This window comes from Pseudopipra pipra, chromosome 3, assembly GCF_036250125.1.
Source record: "Pseudopipra pipra isolate bDixPip1 chromosome 3, bDixPip1.hap1, whole genome shotgun sequence".
Classification (NCBI taxonomy): domain Eukaryota; kingdom Metazoa; phylum Chordata; class Aves; order Passeriformes; family Pipridae; genus Pseudopipra; species Pseudopipra pipra.
In genome coordinates, this window is record NC_087551.1 from 32,071,447 (window position 1) to 32,093,639 (window position 22,193).

At 42.8% G+C, this 22,193-nt stretch overlaps 1 long non-coding RNA gene across 4 annotated transcripts; it reads left to right on the forward strand.

Moving 5' to 3' along the window:
- The first annotated feature begins 222 nt into the window (after nt 1-222).
- Nucleotides 223-18,380, forward strand: LOC135411208 (uncharacterized). Of its 4 annotated transcripts, none has more exons than XR_010429047.1 (4): nt 223-477; nt 1,242-2,012; nt 6,545-7,964; nt 8,581-18,380. It is a non-coding gene; the product is annotated as an uncharacterized LOC135411208 (long non-coding RNA). The 4 variants fall into 4 exon arrangements; XR_010429049.1 differs by having other exon boundaries at nt 1,242-1,520; nt 1,893-2,012; nt 6,545-18,380; XR_010429048.1 differs by having other exon boundaries at nt 1,242-1,357; nt 1,455-2,012; nt 6,545-18,380.
- Nucleotides 18,381-22,193: the final 3,813 nt, after the last annotated feature.

The window sequence follows — 22,193 nt, forward strand, 5'->3', positions numbered from 1 at the left end:
ATAAACCAGACTTGCTCCCAGTACAAATCACACTGGATCCTTCCCTTTCCTCCACAAAGATTATTCTAGGTCCTTGGAAAAATCCCACAGGATTCTTCTTCATTTTTTTAATCCCCTCTGTTCTTTGCCCTGTCTTATTTTCATTCTCCAGTCCCTGTCTTTGTAGATACGAGCTGCGTTCCCACCAACGTCATTAGCATATCAATTGTTTGCTCAGAGGACGGTCATTATGACTCTGTTCCTCCCTGTTATTACTAGTTGCCCTTAGACTGGTGCTAAAGGCCTTGTCAGCAAAGACAGAAACAGAAAACATTGCAGGATAGAGCAATGGCCATAGCAACAACATCACATTAATCAGAGTCTGTAGTCTATGCAAAGACAAACTTCCCAAACCAACAAACTGCACACCAACAAGTTCCCTTTCTGTCCAGAAACTAGAAACCCCGAGGTATTTGCTCTTAGACCTCCCTTCTCCAGGTGAGAAAAAGAATTAGCTGGGAGCAAGGTAAGCCTTTCACAGGGCCGTTGCCTCTTACTGTCAAGGTGGATGATAGAGCAAAGGACTTCTGGGTTGCCTAAAGCATTTAGGTTTTACAGCCCCCATGGGGCTGATAATTTGCATTCCCCCGCTTTAGGAAGCACGCATGGGACAGACGGAGCTGAGAAGCCAACCTTTCAGATGTCAGAGGACTTTTGAAAAATAGGCTAATTTAGGTGTTAAGAAAGGAATAATAATAATAATAGTAATTCACTTATATTTGGCATATGTGCATTTATATAATTTACTAAAAATAAATAAATTTATATATATATAAAATGGGTCTCAACATCTGTTCTAGTAACAGTGACATGACTGTAGTCTTGTGAAGCCAAAGTGCACATCGAGCATCTTCACCACTGTTGATTTGTGAAGGTGTTAAAATCCTCAGGGGTTAACCTTTGAAATAATTGGCTCAAACTCAGTCACATAGTTGCTGCTGCCTCAAGACAACTGCAAGTTGGGGGGTGCATGGACAACATCGAGGACATGCACACTGGGAGGCACAAACATTTGCATTCACCCCTATCACTTTTTGAAAGGCTAGGAATTGTTGCTGAGTTATTTAAGAGGGTAAAATAAGATAAGTATGGCTTCTGAGATAGAAATTTTCTCTAAAAAGCCAGATACATTCAGGAGAGGGGGCGATTTAAAACTGCTCCTGATCTTCCTGTCTTATGCTCTTCTTCTCCTGTACCACCAGGAAGTTAAAAATCTGAGGCTGCAGTACAGAAGACAATACCAAGGGAGACTTCATGTCACTGTGCTGCAGTCAGGAGGGCCTGTGAGCCTTCCTGAGCAGGTGTACTGATGACAGAGGTCAGCACAAGAGCAGCACTGCGCAGAAAGTCTTAGAAGGAAGGTCTCTGAAAGACACCATCTGACTTAGACAATCTGTGTGTTTTGCCACAACTAGTAACAGTCCTTCAGCAGAGGGAGACTCCAGGCTTTGCATCATGGGCTGTACCCAGAGACCTAATAGGTAAAATAGCCACAGAAAAGGTACAGGGAACTGAGCATGAGCTGGTATGCTAAATACACTCATTGACCAGCAGAGACATCCGACCATACCTTCCCTGTGAGGCAGAATGGGATGCAGAAGCAGGAGGTACCTGCTGTACAAGCCCAAGGCAGCCAGCACTGGAGGAGGAGATTGGGATAACAGGTGCTGCTGTTGTACTGAATTATCAGCACAGAGGCAGTCTTAAAAGAACGATCAGGACTTTCAAGGGGACATGGTGGGAATGCCACCAGATGCCAGAAAGGACAACCAAAACAGAGTAGTAATTTCTTCCCCATGGTTCATGTTTGCCTTTTCACTGAACCACAAGACAGGGGACTGTTCATGTTGCAGGGATGATGTAGCTGTGGAAGGCTGAAGGTTAGCAGGCAGCTGGGGTGTCAGTCTGAAGGCCAGCTTGCCTCTCCAGAAGTGGACTTCGGATGTGTGCAGACATGGACTCCACTATGCGAGGTACTAGACTTGCAAAAGGCAATCTCCCTGGGACTGAAGCCCACTGTTTTTAGTTTGTGGTCATGGCACATTTGTTTGCAAAGCACTATTCAGTCAGCCACAAGTCACAAGGTTCAACCTGCTTGGACTGTGCTTCAGGAACCTTAAACAAACAAACAGCAAATCATGAGATAAGGAAAAAATAAAATTTTCTGAGGAAATACTCTCAGACATGACAGTAGAAGATGGCCAAACTCTTATAAACTAATATGTAAGCCAGGTTTGTCTCCTGGATCTTCTCTGTATAGTCACTTTGAAGCTCAGCCTATGGCTTATTACAGTGCTAATGTGACCCACTGCTGTGCAAGAGCATTCAAGCGCAGGGTATGGCCCAGCCTGCTGGGACCCACAATGCCTGTGGAGGCAGTATCCAAGTCCTGGTCAGCACTCTCTTTTGTGCCTGTTTATCCCTGGTCTGTAGATCAATGGCCTCAGCCTAAGTGTGAGCCAGACTATGAACAAAGTAAGCAATCAGAGAGTTGGAGATGGAGTGTGATCTTGATCCTACAGATGTCTCCTTAGCAGTGAAGTTGGGTGACTTGTTTATGTAATGTAGTGCAGATAGGAGTCACCTCTTCCTTGGCAGAGAAATGACAACCTGCCCAGGGGGAGTGCATGGCCTGACATGCACAGAAGTTGATAGCAGGCTAGTAGGAAACCTGGAGTCCCTTCTCAGCTCACTCACTGACTTACGAACATATTGAATAGGACATTGCTCAATGGACTAGCTCCATGTTGAAAATATTATTATTTAAAATAAATATTTACCATCTATGCACACACTGGATACTGACTTTTGAAACAAACACTAGTTGCTAATATTATTAAAATACTTCTCCACAAATCCATCTTGGTTCTTCTGTGAATGAGCTCTCCCTTGGATATATCTGGATTTCCTCCTATGAGTGTTGGTGAGGTTTGGCTGCCAGTTTTGACACCTCCAGACTTTTTCCAAGGTCTATTCTCCTTTGGCTGAAAAATAAATTCCTTTCTGAAGAGTAGAGTAGGCAGTTACCAAACAGAGTAACTATTGCCAAAAGCAAGAAAAGGCAGAGATGAAGACATTAGGAATGATTTCCTAGCAATCAGCACCAAACAGAGCCTGTCTTTCTAAGGACTTTTCATCCCTGTTGTTAGTTAACCTTCCTGAGTGCTGACACTAAGATGATATTACCAGGAGAAAAAAATCAGACATATGAATGTGATTTGCAGGTAATTCAAAGCACAAAACCAATTTCCTTAGAGAAAGTTGCAGTTCAAAAGGCTTTCATTGAGATGTGACATGTGGCCACACCTCAATGAATTGTTTTCTAAAATTACAATGGTTAATCAAATATAAAACTGAAATCAAAAATATCAGTTCGCATTTATTTGCAAAGGACACTATCAGGTCCAATATACAGGATTTGAATGCATCATTAGCAAAGTTCGCTGATGATACCAAACTGAGAGGTGGTGTTCACTCTCTTGAGGGACAGAAGGCCTTGAGAGGGGTCTAGGTAGACTGGAGCATTGGGCTATGATAAATAGGATGAAATTTAACTAATCCAGAGTAATGCTGAGCACAAGTATAAATTGGGAGAGGAGTGGCTTGAAGGGAGGGCTCTGGGGGTGCTGCTCAGCAGCAGACTCACTGTGAGTCAGCAGTGAGCCCTGGCAGCCAAGAGGGCACCACGTTCCTGGGGCACATCAAACAGAGCACAACCAGCAGGTCCAAAGAGCTGATTATTCTGCTGTATGCAGTGTTGGTGCAGTCTCACCTTGAGCACTGTGTGCAGTTCTGGGCCCCACAGATTAAGAAGGATGTGAAGGTCACTGGATTCAGAGAAGGGCAACAAAGCCAGTGAAAGGGCTATAAGGAATGCCCAATGAGGACTTGTCTAGTTTGTAGAAAAGTTTGAGGGGTAACCTCTTTGCTCTCTACAGCTCTCTGAAGAGGGGAAGTGGAAAGGGAGATGCTGAGCTCTTCTCCCTGGGATCCACTGATAGGAATGGTTCAAAACTGCATCAGGGGAGGTTTAGACTGGACATTAGGAAGCATTTCTTTACTGAGAGGGTGCTCAAATACTGAACAGGCTTTCTAGTGAGGTGGTCAGTGCCATTTAAGAAGCAATTAAGCAATGCCCTAAACATGGTTTAACTTGTTTCGCCCTGAATTAGTCAGGCAATTGAACTAGATGATCATTGCAGGTCCCTTCCAAATGAAATACTCTATTCCCCTAACCCCTAGTATTATGACTAATGTCTCTATTTGTGGGCAGCCACAGTGGGGGTTTTCAATGCTGTTGGGAAGACAAATGTCTGGTTACTTCCCTGGTAGACTGGGAATATTCCAGACAGCAAGTATTTCTTCAGATACTCGGATCTGAAGAAACTGAGGCTCAACTTCTCTGGAAGCAGGCAAGGGGCAAGCTGAAACACAGGCACTGTTCCTTTCTCGCTTCTGTCATCCTTGCTGCCCTTAATTCAAGGTTCAAGCCCAGGTGAGTAGCTATGTCACATGCATGGTGTATGGTATTTATAGTTAATTATTATTGTGGCATCTAATAATATAGAGTATCAAAACTGTTAGCTGCATATGCAGACTTAACATGCTTCTGCTATTGCTGTTTGCATCAGCACAGGTCAGCAAATGATTCTTCTGGTATGTGACTGTTTAAAGTATGGGTTTATGAGGTGTCAAAGATGTCAGTCACTGTGATGATATGCTGATAGCGTTCATCATCAGCCAGTGTCACTTCTTGCTTGTAGAGCTTTAGGGCAGCTCTGCTGAGCAGGTGAGTTGTGATCACTAGCAGAGGAACAAAGCAGCAGAGTGGGCACGACAAGGATGATACAAAAAAATGAACAAGTTATACTCTGCTGATTAGGGAAACATACTGCCCTGACTAAGACAAGGTGGGTAACTATAAATGATGTCACTGGGCTATGCTTCAGGTTCATGGCTGCCACATGAGTCTTTACGAGGAAGGTGAAAGCTACAGTCTTCAATGACATGTGTGGCCATTAGTTGTGTTCAACTGAATGAGTCTTTTTTCTGCATCAGGACCCATGGTCATAATTGCACTTACTTTAATTTTGCTCACAAACAACCAGTCTGAAATCAGTTTGGCCCTTACCATGTAAATCTCCAGTGACTGTGGCAATTGTACCTGCAAATTAGGAGTTTGAGCTTATAATGCTACTCTATTTTGCTTGCTCATGTTTTCCTTAGCCAGCCTTTAGCTGTTTTGTGATGTATGAGGAGAAAACCCGGTGCGTGCATGAACTGCTGTCATTCCTGGACATCTCTGGCACCCCAAACACTCAGCCTAAAGCACTTTAGCATGGTTCTGAGGCAGCGGAAGGTCACTTATAGGCCCTCTCACATGGTCTAGGACCCCAGTTAGGAAGTCTGCAGCAAGACCAGGGTTAAAACAGTAGCAAAGCTTTTTTTTTTTTTTTTTTTTTTTTTTTTTAATGTGAGATAACCTCTAAAAGAAGTGGGGCCATGAAAGCACAGCCTTTGCAAAGTATCCAAACTCTGCTCATAGCATACGGCATCAGTCACAGTTTGTCTCTGCAATGAACCAAACTCCCACGATGGCAGTTGTTCTGTTTCCATTGTCCAATGCTGAAAAAAAAAAGAAGAAAAGCACCATTAAAAGGATGTGTTGCACGCGAGAGGCAGGGCATGTTGAATTAATTTTTGAGGTATTGGCCATGTGGTCATTTCCATTTCATAAAACTTGTGTTCAGCAGGATCGCAAGCGCATGCACAGACAAAACGAATGATAAATGAGCATCTGCTTGCTTAAAACCCAGTGTTTAACATAGTTTGTTTTCTTAAGAAATTAAAACACATCTTGGCAGTCTCCATCCCATTCCAGAAGGGGACTAGTATCTCTTCCTTTCACTTTGATTAAATGTTTGCTTTGATAAAATACTTAGTAATATGATTTTTTTAAGTTAACTCATTCACAGAGAGACTTGACTAATGGAGGAGGATTTATACTTTTGGGGGCCTCTGTCATTTCTTTACTTTTTGTCCAGGCATTCATGGAGGCTTGTAAATTTCCCAAGACAACTAGGTTACTTTAAGGAAAAGAGATTCCTGTTCAATTAAAGCTGATCAAAAAAATTTCTCCTCTGGTTTTATATCGTTCTAATGGACAACTGAAATGTCCACACGTACTGCCAAGAAATTGCACATTAATCTCTGAAGTGATGCAGGTGTGTTTCTTAGCACATAGGGCATCCTTTTTAAAAAGGCTGGAAATACTACTAATATACCAAATGGCTACCACACATTTCAAGCCTCCTCCTTTAGCTGCCCCATAAATGTCTCGGTGTGCATGGCTGGCTGTTGTGTGCCTTTCAGAGTTTCCCCACAGGTAGGCTCCAATCATCAGTAATTAAAACCAAAACAGGCTAATCACGTTGCACTCCCAAGGGTTTTTAATGTAACATGAAAAGCCTATTGGAATGAACTAATGGTTTTTCTATTTTAAAAGGAAACTGATTATTTGGCCCAGCCCAGCAATATGAAAATTCAGTGGGCAAGAAGGAATTTTGTGAATAAACAATGAGAAGTATTTCATTTGGCATCAGCAAGCAGAACACTGGAGAAGCAGCCATTTTGCTGAAATATGGTATTTATGCTACTTTGACATTGCACTTTGTTTAAATACATTAAGATAATTTAACCACATCTATAAGAGGCCGAAAGGCTTGCTGTTCAGCCTTTCCCCATCTGCAAAATCTGGGGCCTGGTGTGCAATATCAGAGGGAGGTCAGAGGCAGAGGCTCTGACTGTGCTGCCTAGCTGGATAGCTTTCATTTGGATGCCTGAGAACCAGAGAGGTGGTGCAAAGACTTCTGCTGACTCTGGCTAACATTGGTTTGGGCCTTGGATGCCTCGGTTTGGTACAACAACAGTGAAAGACAACAGTATTTACATTGAATCCACTTCTGGTTTTCTCTCACCACGGAATTGAGTGAAATCTGATAGTCTATTAAAAGATCCTCTCTTTGAAAATATTAGTTTCTATCCATCCTACTCCATCTGGGCATGGTATTGTTTTAAAAAGCAGGATGGATTTCAACAGGAGGAAAGTCTGTGTATTAGGTTATTCTTTATATTAAGAAATAATCACTCTAACATGCCAGGATGCATTACAAAAATTTAGTATTGAAATGGACAGGGTAAATTGTGCTTATGTAAAACATTCTAATCATTTTTTTTCCCACCCAGAAATGTAAAAAAAGAGTCTGAACTCTGCACTGTAACTTGCTATATAAATAATATAATGATGCTACCAGCAGGGTTACATTCCCCTTGTTCAGAGAAGGCCAACTCAACATGAGCTGAGTACTGCACTAAAAGACTGAGAAAAGGCTGACAAATATGAAATTTCCCTCAACTCTGACCTGCTTTAAAGTTCGCATCCTTAAAGAATTGCTAAACAGATGACAAAAAGGAGCAAAGTAGTGCAACTCTTCAGTAAGACAGCTGCTTTCTCAGTAAGCTCTATCTGCAAGTACATGATGTAGCTGGACTGTGAAGTGGTTCAAGCAAACTCATTTGACTTTGTATTGCGAGAGCCTCAGCAACACACACGCAGAGCCGCACACCTCATTTCAGCCAAGAGACAGTAACTTCATAAGCTGGACAGGTGTGTGATTGCAAGGCTCTGGTTCTGTCTCCTGCTCAGACAGGCTGGGATGGGTGAGCAGGACTCATGCTAACCTCTGCAGCTGGGCAAACTTAATCTTTACTGGATCAGGAAAAGTCATCCAGAGTCGGTGCTGAGTGAAAACAGAATGTGACGCACTGAAAACAGAGCATGTCCTGCAGTATGCTCCCAGCGTCCTCTGAAGAACATGTATTCCATGAAAGCACAGCCCAAAAAATGAGGATGCAGGAAGAATCAGGTATGTAGCAGAAAGGGAGAAAGGAAAACCAGACATGTCCTGTGCACTGCCCACTTCACAGCCTTTCCTAACTTTCTCACTGGTTTCCTTTTCTAGCTGGAAACTTCTCATGCTTAGTTACCAGCTGAAGCCACATAGCAAAACATATGCGTAATTCATTCGTGCATATAGAGCTAATTACATGCTCCACTGGTTGGCTAAAGGAATTCACACATCCCACCAGCCAAATAGTTTTGGACCAAGGAGCTGAAAAGCTAAGGAGGCGATATTACTCTAGCTAAAATTTTAAGTAAAAGCATGACTGAGAGAGGAAAAAACACACATACATCTAGGAAAAGTTTGAATGCCCCTTAGAAACGAACCATCTGAGCAAGTTTGTTACGGATGATGTCCATATGGTATTTTGCAGGCAGGTGTGAACTTGCTCTGTCTGCATTCAGAGCTGGCCGAGCACAAGAAAGTCTTGGACAAGTGAGGTCATTAACTTCGGTTGTGCATGCTGTTAACACAGCCACACAGCTCTCCAACTGGGGCATGGGAGACCTTCTTTATGCCTGCCTGTGTAGCAGATATTCATACGGGACCATCCGCCTTTTACACTGACACTTCTTTGCAGAGAGAATGGGGCTTTGTTTAAGAAGAGCCGCCAACTATTCACTACCAGAGAGACCAAGAAGGAATTCAGACATGATCCTATTGCATGGAGCCCTCTGATTGTCATTTGTCTAAATGGCCGGTAATTGCATAAAGTTACAGCTAAGTGACCAGGTTGAGACTTTTTCAGAAACCCAAAGGTCTAAAAGTCAGCTACTGAATCCATATGCTGGCACTTCAATAAAGGCAGCTTGGTTTCCAGAGCAGCCAAGCCTCCCAGCTCTTCCCAAGACTAGTTGAAATGTGCAGCACTTGTGAAAATCACCTTTCAGGTCTGTGGCTATGGATATCAGGCAGCCTGTGGTAGGCACCAGCACTGGCACATGTTGGTGGCATGCCTGTGTGACATGGGTGGTACCTCTAAGATGTAAGCCTGTGGGAACCACATGAAGGAATTTAAATTCTAGCCTTGTCTCTCTGTCTGGCTGCCAGATTCTGACTTGGATTTTGTCCCTTGTCTCATCCTCCTCCTCCCCCACCCTCCATTTTAATTCCTTTCCACCGCTTTCACCCTGCTGTGGTCTTTGACCTGCTCTCATCCCTCCTGGTTTCTTCCTTGAGAACATGGTCTTGCAGGGAAAGGAAGACAGAGTGAAACATTAGACTGCATGTTACGATGATTAAAAGGCATGTAAGAAAACCAAGGCTGTCATTTTAATCTCTCACTAATGTTCATTGGCATGTCTTTGAGATAGGGTACCGTGCTGACAATAGTGATGGACAGGGTGTGAGATTGGCCCCTTGAACCCAGGGGCCTCCCAGGAATAGATCATGTCTAGACCTGGTTTGCATCAAGAGCCAAACCGGATAAGCTGATTAGCCAATTAGAAATAGTTCAGCTAGTGGAGTAGAGGGACCAAAGAGAGCAGAAACTGGAGGTCATGTGGATATCACAACTGATTAATAACCCTGTGGTGATGTGGAAGCTGGGAGGGGCTTGCACTGAAGTGGGAGGAGGAGCTGCAAGTAAAAAAACAGAAGATGAACAGAAGAAGTTTTTGTGTATGTATGTGTGTGTGTGTGGTTTTTCTCTCTAGAACCTGACCAAGAAGAAAGATCAAACATCAAACCTAAATGTGGAGAACAGTGGTATTTGATCTCCCGCCAAAATATATCTAGCATGTCCTTTAAATCATATGTCATATGAAAAAGTCTCACTCTAGAGATTTCATTTCCAATCTTTACCAGCATATTGCTTTTCATTCACTTTATTACCATCAGTCTCTACTATATATGGATAGTACTAACACTAAATATGGTTTTCATCATGAAACTCCTAGAATTTTCCATTGTGGGCACCATTTGTAAGGCATAATGTGAATCATAGTTTAAAATTACTTACTTGGAACATCATTGAAAGCCAAACAGAACCAATGCAGAGGTAATAACTTTAAATAAATGGAAGACAGGCAAATCTAAACTCCATTTGGAAGGACATCATCTCTGCATCACCAGTGCTCTAAATACAGGTCATACTCAATTAAAGATGATCAGGCTACTCCTTGCTCCCTTGGTTCCCAAGACCATGACCTTCTTGGTGGTATGCCTTGCTGGCAGAGTAGCACTACCCCTTGGTGAACTGCAGCCCAGTGGGTGCCTTCCACCCAGGCATACCTGAGGCATTCAGGAGCCATCAAACAGGACATGGTTAAATATCTCCAAGTGACAGAGAACACAGGATCCCAGTGCAGTTGGAGTACTCATTCTGAGCATGTAGGAACAATGTCTGATTTTTTTTAAGAGTGGACATGGCTCAAGGTTGCTTAGATTCAAGACAGGATGCAAGTGAATAGCTCCCTTAAGCTTCTTGATTTACAATATTACCTTTATTTCTGGTTCATAGGCCACAGTTGTGTATTCAGCTAGCCAGATCTCTTTGAGAGGCTGCCCAAAGCTTTCTGTACCAACAATTCACCTTAACTGAAGATGCATGTCTTTAGGCTTTCCAGAGTAGAGACCTCTTTCCCAGAAAACTCCTTTCAGTGTGACACTCTTCTGACCAGCAGGAAAGTTTTCCTAGCAATGCCTGATCTGCATCTTTCCTGGTGCACTTATGTCTTTGAGTTCTCAGGCTGGGACAACAGGTACTTTCCTTCTTCTCTGTAGAAGCTTTGTTTATCTGAAGTTTATTTCATGCTTCTTCCACTGTTAAAGAGCCTCCTTGCACACTTCTCCAATTCCAGTTTTGCCAGTCTTCTGCACTACCATGTTGCTCCTGCCCTGCCTTCCTCCAAACACTCTGTATCTTTTCAGAAGTGCAGTGCCCAAAACTGGACCATGTACTGCCCCTGAGTCCCTCCCAGTGCTAAGTAGAATGTATCATCCAAGATCTATTCCTACTTATATATCCCAGGATAATATTTGACATTTTCACAGGAATATGATACAGTTGCACATTTGACAACTCCTTCTGTGATCTGCTGAAGTTCTTTCCAGTTGTTTTTGTGCAAGCTTTCTAAAAATTGTCATTATGGGCTTATGCTGATGATCATTCCTGTCTAAGTGTATGTATTGTTTGTCTTCATCAAATTGCATTATATTTTTTTTTTCAGAGCATCCATCCAGCGTGAGCAAGATAATTTTGAATTCTAATCCTGTCCTCTACCAGACTCACAAGTAATCTCTGCCTGGTGTCATCTGTAAATTTAATAAACATTCTCAATATTCCATCATGAGGTCATTAACAAAAATATTCAACACTAATTCCAGATGGTCTCTTACATTTCTGGGCAACACAGAATGTGTTGAAGCATTCCCATGACTGACAATTCCCTCCATTTGTGTTATTGCTGAGAACTTTGGGTCTGGGCTGTGTGGTCACTGAGGTTAGAAAAAACTCTTGCATGCAGATGAAGTGAGCATTCCTGCTGGTATGGCATGCTGCAACCCCTTCCAACTTAAGGAACAGGAAGAGCTCTGTCTATCTAGTCTGTAGGAAATAGATTAAATTCTGCTTAGTAACACAGGCACTTTCCCCCACCTCTTCACTTATTCCTAGTGGTACATTTATGTCATCAACTCATCCCGATTATTGAAATTTCATTCTTGAGCTGAGACAAATGTATTTTTAAGGTAACTTGTTCTGGTTTAGAGAAAGAGTCACTACTCATGATTCCTGAGAGCAAATGCTGGCTTGAAAGACTTCAGACTATTGTCCTAAGCACCAGTAACCACAAAAAGAATAAAATAATGTTGAGACTCAAACCCCCCTCATTTTCTCACCTATGACATGATGTTTCAGGAAAAAGACTGTGCAGGGAATAAAAACCACATGATCAGTATGTGCTCACACATACACCACAGCAAACTAGAGAAGAGGAAGACCTTAAAACTAAGAAGGAAAATGTTTTTTGTCACAATGCCACAGAAGGAACGAGAGAATAATGCATCAGTCTTAGATGTTGGCATAGTAGTGAAAGCAGCATAGTGAAATCAGCATTTAATAAGCATTCTCTGTATTCTAACTTGGAGTTTTAATACAGATTACAGCCTCACTGAAATCACAGAGACATGGCTGAATCACTCGTATGACTGGAATGCTGACAGAAAAGGATGCTGCTTGTTCAAGAAGAATGGATAGCAAAGAGATAAGAAGCATCACTTTGTGAGCATTGTATGTATAAGCTTTTTCTGACAGATGGAGTTGGCCTTGCTGAAAGTATGCAAAGGTGGAAATAGGACACCATTGTCAGAGTTTACTGGAGTCTGTTAAAGGCCATCCATTTATGAAGATAAGATGTATGAGGCTCTTTGAAAATAACTATCAGAGACATCTGAAGCACAGGTCTTGTGGGAAGTGGAATATTTTAGCTAGTTAGAGACATTTGTTGAACAAACAGAATTCAGCAGCATAAAAACTCTTCAGCCCCTTTATGGCACAGTTTTATCACAACTTTTGTTTGTATTCAGAAGACCCAGAAAGGAATTAGAGGAAAAAGGTCCTCTAGGTTTGAGTCTCAGCACAAGGGAGGAACAGTGTAAGAAAGGGAAGGTGGAAGGCAACGTGGATGGGAGTTACCATGAAAAGGTAAATTTCATGGTCCTTGGAGAGGCAAGTCGGGAGAAGAGAAAAAAACTAACCCAACAAGTTTCAGACAAACAGACTTCAATAAGCTTGGGAAACTGCCAAGAAACAGAGGACTTAGAGAGAGTTAGCAGTTCCCCAAAGAAACAACACTAAACACAGAAGTGGAGATGCAGAGAAAAGACTAGAAATAAACGACTCTGACTTCTTTTCATTGGTCTCAAAGACAATAAGGAACCACAACAAGAAGAAACAAAACCAGATGTCCAAGGATGAGTATGAACATAGTCATGTAAAGCAAGGTCTGGAAAATTAAAATTAAATTAGCAAGAGACACAGAAGGTAACAGAATTTAATCATTCACTAAAAAGGAGATGGAGGAAAATGTTAGCTCATTACTCCAGGAATGGAGAAGATAATAGGGAGATTACAATGCGCAGATGAAAGTGTTTAATGTCTTTTTTAATTCATCTAAAATGGCCAAATGTGAGGATGCAATTAGCACAGCTGAGAAAAGTGGTAAGGTTTAAGGCTAAGTAGGAAAAGCTCAGCCTTGGGAGTATTTAGGAAAACAAGACTTTATACACAGAAGAAAAGCTGTTGTGTTACCATGCATCTCAACAAAGCATCTGGCTCCAGATGATTTTAACATGTTGAAGAAATAGTCTGAAAAAGGTGTAAGGGATGACAGAGCAAGATCAAGGGATTAAGTTCAGGTAGACTCTGGAGATTGCACACGTAGTAAATTTTATGATGCTAAAAATGCAGAAGGATATTTTGGTTAGAAAGGAGTCTCTGGGAAAAAAGGATTTGTGGGTTAGCTGAACCTGAAACAGCAAGGACAGGCTGGTGTGGAAAAGGCAAATTATCACATGGAATTGTGCAAACAGGAATTCAAGCCTCCACACCATAAAAAGTGGCACTGCATTCTATTTGTCAGTCTGAAGGCCTTCACGAAAATTTTATTTCTTAGGCTTAAGGATGCACTTCTGCAAAAATGAAGAGCAGGAACTGCCCAAAATGTAGAAAATGCAGTTTATGATAAAAGACAGAAAGAATCATGGTTGTTTAAGGAAGACTGAAGGAGAAATGATGACTTACTTTCAACATGTAGATGGCTATTGCAAAGTAAAAGGGGATCTGGTGTTCTAATTGTACGGACATAGCCAATCTTTGGGTTTACCTTGCTATAAGAAAAGTAATTTAGGCATTCAAAAATTTTTTCTAGTAACAAGTGTAGGTTGCTTGTGGAAGGTATGGAGTAGCCATTTCAGAACGTTTTTAGGACCAATAAGCAAGTAACTTTATTAAGAATGGTCCAGTTGATCTCGCTTTAGGACAGAGAGAAACAGTCTATTGTATTTTGAGATGCTTTCCTACTTGTCCATATGTCAACTTGAACTTCTTGTTCAGTCTCATCACTGAATAAAGGCAATATATGAGGCATCAAGCCTCATGCCTGGAAGGAATGCTTAAAAGTCACCTACTTCCACCTCTGTGCCCCATTACATCCAACTGGGAGCAGATATGGCAACAGAACTAGAAGAACAAAACAAAAAAGGTAGGTGTTCCTTTCACAAGCCAGGAACTGCTGAGCTCCTTGACCATTCAAATTTCTTTACTGCTGTGTGGTTTCTCCAAGACCATTCCTAAACCCATGCTGAATGCAGGTACCTACTTCATCATCCTTGCCTGCACAGGACCTCTGCCTTCATCTAGTCCATCTCTTGGTCACTTTGATGGGGCAAGAAAACTCAACCTTCAGGGTTCCTCTCTTTGCACTGCACTTAGCCAAGCCATAAAATAATGTAGAGTCAGAAGGGAGCAGAATAAACAGGGCTGACAGCTGTTAGTCAGCTGCATCAAGCTTTCTGACCCCTGTTATGTCTCTGTTAGTTTTGTTTGTATATAGTGCTGTATGAAAAGGCTAACTGGTGGCACTTTGAAGGAGAGTTTTTCTATTACTCATCTCCTTCTTTAACATGATTTTCTCGTTATTTATTTAGCTTTCCACTCTCACTTGAGTTTGCAATAATTTAGCGCAGATGTTCTATCTTTCTGTAATTTATTAATATTGACTTTCTTTTCTGTCCCTTTTCTATAAATGTTTCTCAAATGTTCACACTATGACTGTGTGATTTCTCTTGCTTGCCTCCCAGCAAGGGAGCTGCAGGCTTGCAAGAAGAGAGTGTGCTGGAGGCATTCTGTCAGCTGCAAGCAGCTAGGAGCAAAAGGCCACCCTCATCCAGGGAAAGGAAGTGGGCAATGAGGTCACCCCAGCCACCCCATACAGGAAGATTCTTATGCCCAAGAAGAGTGTAGTCATGCACAAAAGATGCAGAGAGTAAGGAAAGCTGTTGGTTTTAGACAGGAGATGGGTAACTTGTCCTTGGGATCCTCAGCTGACTCATTTTCCCTGCTTTGAGGAGAGAAGGACTTGGTATTTACAGAGACAGTGGGAGAGTGACAATCTTCAAAAGGTCACTGAGGAGGCATCCAGCCACTGATTCACTCAGAGCGAGTAGCAGCAAAGTGCAAAAGTGGCACTGTCCTCTGTGCCTAGTTTCAGAGAGAAAGACAGAAGGACAGTCAGGAAGGGTCAGCAAGATTTTGCCTTGATTATGTATTTGCTCACCTTCTAAGGAAGAACCAAATGGCCCAGACCAGGACCCAGAACTTGCCATTCACTCTTGCTCAAAGCACAAATTTCACAGACAGTTCATTCAAAAAAACAACTGGGAGTCTGCCCGTACTATCATTGATGCTTATAAGAGTGATGAGTGCCAGGGAGAGACTGCATTTTGTTGTCTGCCTACTACGGCATGTTCAATCCCCTATCTTCCAGTGTCTGGTGGAAAAAGGAGAGAAAATTCAGAAGCGTGCAAGGTCATCAACAGGCACATCAAGGCTCTCTACAAAGGAAAATCACATTCTCTGACTGCAATGCCAGAGAATAAGGCTGTATTCCCTTTCTCCTCCTTCTGCTTGCGACTGCTCCACCTAGACCCTGGGTAATAAGGCTATCATCCCTGCTTCACAGATCTCCTGTAGGTTTCTCATCCTATCTTTTCCCTCCACACACACTACATTTTTGTCCACGTTTTGGCTGCAGCCACTGCCTGCTCTCTTGGGTGACCATGTGCTGTGGGATGTGGGCTCCTAAGAGTATGAGGTCCCTTCAGCTGACTACAATGAAATTTTCACTTGGTGGGCATAGCCCCACGGTTACACAGCAAAATATCTGCATTTATATCTCAGGCACCCTTCCTTGTGCTCCATTGACATAGATTATTTCACGTAGGTACAAGGAGCAGAGCCTCATTTCTGCTGCTTTCAGAGACCAGGCGTGTTCTCCACTTCACTGAATGAAGGCAACAGTGTCAGCCCAAATCCCCAGCTGCTCCATAGGGTGCATGCCTCATGGAAAGCAGAGGCTCCCAGCCCTGCTTGGTGCCTGCTAGTTGCTAGCGTATCTCCATGAGGTCAGTTGAGTGGCACGCTTCCACACTCACTGCGGGTGTGGCCTTGTGGGGCAGGGATGATAAAGTAAACAAGAGGAGGGAAATTTGAGTGACAGCGATATCCATTTTGGCTCTTCCACAGACGTGCTAGCAGAGAATTAAATGTATATTCCAAAGCATTTTGCTCCTCTCTGTCCCAGCTCATTTCTTATCCTTACAAAAGCAGTTAGCAAGCCCAAATTGGCCTAACAGTCCATTAGGACCCGATCTGCTCCAAGCCTCCCACAATGCAAAAGATTTGAAAGCTCAGATAAAACTTTTCTGCTGGGAGTTCAGCTCCGCTCTCCATGTCTGCGAGGTGTGGGGTGTCTGATGTGGGGGGTGTCTGATGTCTGATGTCAGGGCCAAATATGATACACCATGGCACAAACCCAAACCAACAGAGAAGTGGTGCTGTTCCTGCGCCACCAGCTAACTTCTGCTCTTTGGAGTTTACTGTGGAAAAAGCAACACTATGACTTGCTTATGAAGCTGGTTATTTGAAAATGATATTTTGAAAGTTTGATGGCTTAGGGGGAAACATGCTGAAGAAAAAGCAAAGGTGTTTTTTGTGCAGAGGAAGTCAGGGGATGAAGAAATAAAGCAAGGGATTTCACAAGAAAAAGAAGAAGAAGCAGAAGATGTTTTGTAAATTGCTAGGATATATCTGTCTCCACACTCGGGAGGGAAAACAGATAACAGGAGAGAGAGGACAAGACAAAATGCAAATGAAGGATCTGGGTAACATCACTGAATTGCATGATGCCCTTCCAGGACTCACTTCAGAGCTGATTAGAACCTATGGGTGACTTCCCACTGACCTCAGTGGACCAGGTCCTGTTTCTCAAAAAATATGTTGTCCTCCTAGGTAGAGGAAACATGATGCTGTAGGAGCTCCAGCGTGTTTGAGAAGTGGGAAGCCATGCAGAGAGCAAGGGATTTCAGATACCTGAACTGACCTTCTAGTTAGCTAGGCAATGTAATATTCTATGTTAGGTAGCAGTTTCTTTTTGTCACTGCAGCAAAGTTTCCATTACCCAAATGGTATCTATGGATAACAAAGTCCTCGACAAGCCAAAGCAGTGCCCTGACTTTAGAAAAGCAGCAATGGATCCACGTAAAGGAGCAAGCCAGTGTGCCCACTTAGAGTGGTGTCAGACACCCACTAAGAAGAAAGCCAGTGTCACTCTTTGGGTGAAACTACTCTCGTGAAATGGGGGTCACTGTTCAAGTTTTCAAGCCTTTCTCTTCCAGATACGTTCTGGTCTGTGATCTTACTGCCTCCACCCACAACTGCTTTGTGAATTTCTGCAGTGTCTGAAACAGTGCTCCAAGCTCGAAAGCAATGCTTGAGAGCCTTTAGCACAGACAGACAGCATAACATTTCAGTCAGGAGCAGGCTGGATTCTTTGCAACCGTATCTTTCTTCACTTTTGAGATGGGTGGGATCAGGGAAGCCTCTGCTTACATGTCCAAACCACAGGATTAAAAGCTCTACCTCCCAGGAACACATGATCAAATCTTAGTCTGTCCCATAGGACACCAAATACTTACCAGGAGGTAAGGAAACTAGAAAGGCTTTAGAATCCAGACTGCAGCCCACTCCATGTGGACATGATGGATTAGACCCAAATTTTCTTACAAGCTGGCCTGATTGTACTTGGCCTGATGTTTCCTCTTTTGAGAGTCATCCTGTGTTGTGGGAGCAGTTGCACTTCAGATACTACTAATTCCCACAGATATACAATCCACTGTAATCACTCATTTATACAGCACTGTAAATTTATATAATGAACTGCAACAGCAGGCTGTAACCTAGGGGATTTTGGTGTCATAGCTAGGGTAAAAGTATTGACAAGAGAAAACATGTACAGTGAGGTGTGGCTGTGAAGGACTTTTTGCATTATACAATGGGTAAGCATTATTTATGATGAAAGCTGTATGCAATTTAAACAGTTACAACCAAATCCTCTGAAGTACTCAATCTGCCTTTGGCAATGTGGGTCTTAATGATTATTCAGGGTGAAACACTCTCAGTACAGCAAGTTGTTGGTTTTTTATGGTCTTTTCAGGATCTTTTTTGTGATGAAAAAAAGTCTTAAGGTCCAGGCTTCCTAAGATCCCAGAGTTACCATCTGAACAGGGAGAAGCACAGAGAAGAGACTGAAGCTGCCTGGATGCTGAAACTTAATTAGGGGTGAATAAATCAGCCTTGCCTGAAAAGTCAAGAAAATACCATATTCAATGGTGCTTGGGATATTTTTGTTTTTGCTCTTGCTGAATGAGAGCCAGTAGCTGGACAAGGAAGGACAAGACAAAGAGGGCCATTAAAACAATGTAGCAGAAGTTATAACGGAACTAATGATAAGGAAGGTGCAACTTTGTTTTCTTTTGCAAATATCTCTATGACCCTTCATGTGACAAACCCACACATTTATTTTATCTGGACAGGTAATGCTGTCACACCACCGTCTGTATCTGACTGTCACCATAACAGATGGACACCAAGTCCTACTGTATTTCTGATCCCACAAAGCCCTTAAGCAATCTGATATTGATCATGTTGCAAGGCTAATCACTTAATAATAGGACTCCCTGCAAACCAGACACCTCTACCACATGCAGTGGGAGGAGAAGATGCTTTGCATACATCATCCTGTCAGCTGAGTTTATTATTCTTGCATTCAAGATAAACTGCAGCAGCCAAATGCTGGCCTGTATAAATTCCAGCCTTGGAAGTCCAGCAGGCATCGGGCTCCTTGTTAAACACACACACACACATGCATAAATCCAGACGGGTAAATAATACGACATCTTCCTATTCCCAGCAGATCTTTCAAGAGCTGATGTTTTCTTTGTTACCTGGGGTGGTCCTCAGACCAGCTGTATAAACGAGGGATAAGGAGTGAGTGGATGGGCTACACAGAGACAACAAGCAGGAGAGACTTCTGGCCACATGCAGACCTTGCTGCTTTGTGCTAATAAAGCTTTGTTGTATGGCATTTAAACAGACACTGGGCAAACAACCTCTGAGCTTCAGAGTCTTTATCTTTTTTGTTTACCTCTCCCCAGGATTCACCACTGTATCTGTTAGGCAAAGAACATAGGCATCTAAGAGGCACAGAAAGGATATAAAACCTTCTGAGCTCAAGCCAAAGTCTTCTTAATGGGTTTGCTGAAGAAAATAATTCCTTCCTGTAAAACATCTGTATTGGTCTCTCCTGGGGATGATGAGCCAGCAGGACTGCAGGTCTGGCCAGGAGAGTTCACTCCTCAAAATGAACAGAACATCCTCTTGGTCCTCTTTTTGAATGTATTTAGCCTCTCTGGTTCTGGTTAGATTGTGCAAATATGGTTGCTGACTTGGCTTTGTGACTATTTACCAAACTCCCAAGGAGCGGAAAAGAAAGAAACCTTTCTGCAAAAGTTTCTTGTTATTGCTTAAAAAAACAAAGAAAAGAAAAGATCTGTGAGGGTAACACTGGCTTCAGAAATAATCCTGTAGGTCTGATCTGGAAGTGACATCCTCTAGCACTGACTGAGGTGGGTTCTGAGACTGTTAAGAGCAGGTCCAAGTCCATGGTCCAGGAAGAGTCTGACTGCCTAGTTCACCCTCAAGGGTTTAAGAATAAGGTTTATTTCCCTTACAGAAAACTGTTTTAGGTAGCAACAGGGATCAGCACATGGATAGTGTACAAAGTCACTGCAGTAGGTCCAGGTATGACTTTAAAGAAAGAACATTTTCTCAAGTTTCCAGTGTCCCTTCACCCTCCGTTTTAAAGGAGATTATGACTTCCTGGTCAGTTCAGGGCTTCCTGGTCTGTGCATATGACACCCCATCATGCAAGAAATCACCAGTGCACTGCCATGGGCTCTTCCCATCCTCTCTGGTCTCTTTCTTGCTGACACAGAGACAAAAGATTTCCATTCCTCATTTTCCCAAGGGCCAAACCTAATGTCTCTGCTGAGACATTGTATGCACAAATGAACCAATCCTACCAATTCAGCCTAAGAGATCAATAGCTTTTACTACTTAAAAAATGGTAAATGGTTAAAAAATGAAAGCCAAACCATCCTTAAAGATACCAAGCTATAGGAGCAGAAGAGTGAGGTGGTGTTTCCTCTTCCCAAAGCCACAAGAAACAGCAGGTGACCCCGAGGCTCAGCCCTGGAGAAAACAACTTTTGTCAGTGCAGCCTCCACCAGGTTTCCAGATTCAAGTTCTTAGGAAGGAAAATTCTCTGAAGTTATTGAAACAGACTTCTATTTTCTGTCTCTTTGACAAGATGGTCATAAATAAAAGATCTTGGTGAAAGGGGCTGAGTCACCCAATAAGTATAGTAGACTTGAAGCTGTAAAGTGCCCCAGTGAAACTGAAAGCAGCATGGAAGTGATGTGACAGACTTTGGAGCACTTGAAACTGGGCAAGAGATGTGTCCCACTAAAAGAAAAATAAAGGTGTCTAAGCAAGATGAGGGAAGAAGGGCTCAGAAACTTTTTCTGTTCTCTTAGACCAGCCTTTTTTTCTTGGCACTTCTCCCCCCACCCTGTCTTTTCCACTCTAGAGGACCACCTCTCTTTCTAAGTAGCTTTCTCCCAGTGTATCACCAAAAAGTAAAATGCAGGAGGCTATGCACTGTCTACTTCTTTACTCATGCTTTTTACTGCAGTCCTAGAAAGAGGCCTGAAGGGAAATGAGACTCCTTCTAGAGTTCAGCAGTGTGAGGGAAATGAAGCAATGTCTCTGTTAAGGGCTGACAGCAGGATGCTGTGTTTGGGAGATACCTTGGAAACCGCTTTGCAGCTTTGCACATCTGCTGTTCTGCTCCTCACCAGAGAATAGAGACATGGAAAATGCTTCTTTAACCAAACCATAGATAGGCTGGAAAATCAAACTAATGCTGGTTTGATTTTCCACGAGAACCTAGAAAATCTCATCCCAAGACCCATAACATGTTCAAGCCTATGCTTTTTTTTAATACCACTCTTGGCAGCACATAAGATTAATGGCAGATTTCATGCAGTGCCTCATTCTGCTTATAACTTTCAAGCCATGGATGTCACGGGCATGCTGCCTGTCTCCGTTTTTTAGCTACATGTTGATTCCACCATTTTTGCTGCAGAAATCTGTGACTTCTTTTTTTCCTTCATGTATCAGCAGCTGCTTGACCAGATCTCTGGTGATTACAGCTAACCTCCCCTATATCTACACACACATTTATACTCCCCAAAAAAGGCCAGGGCACCTTTCACAACCTGGCTCTTAGCATCTGGCCCTCACCTCCTACGCTGAAAATGCCAGGACATACTCCCCAAAACCCAGCAGCACTTCACTACTTACAGTTTTGCAATAAGCAGCTGGTTGCCTCCCTCTTTAGTTCCTGATTCCTCAGCAGGTAAATAATTTCTTGTACTTCTGTACAAGATGTACAATGTACATTTCTTGTACAGTACAAGGACTGGAGTGGAAGAGTCACCCACCTTTGTGGGACTCTGTCAGCTCATCTCGATCCGAATGTTTTGATGGGATTTTTTATGAGCAGAGGTGCAATTCCTCTTCCTCTGAGCTGTGTACACACTGCAACAGTATGAATTGGATCCCATTACTCTGCTGAAATCTTATAGCAGGCATCACAAACTGAATGAGTAATTACATGACTGGCATTTTAAACATTTCCTGCTGAGTTTTTATGACTGAGAAAAGCAGCAAGAGGGAGGAAGAGCTACAGAAGTTCTACTTTTTGGCTTTCATGTTACTCAGTTCTTCTCCACAGCCTTGACTTCCCCTGTTTCCACAGCATCCACTGGGTGCTGGCACTTAATTGTCAGACAGACCTCCATGACACCAAGAACAAACTTGGTCCAGCCATCCTGGGGGCATTCTCCCAGAACCAGTAGGCAGGGTCTAGGAGCAACAGAACACACCAAACAGATGTGATTTCAGGCTGATTTATTGTTTTTGACTCATTGCACAGAGGCTGGAAGCAGGGTAAAACCTGGAGCTAGAAGGAGAGCTTTGCAGTGATACACCCACTGCTCAGGAACCTCCCC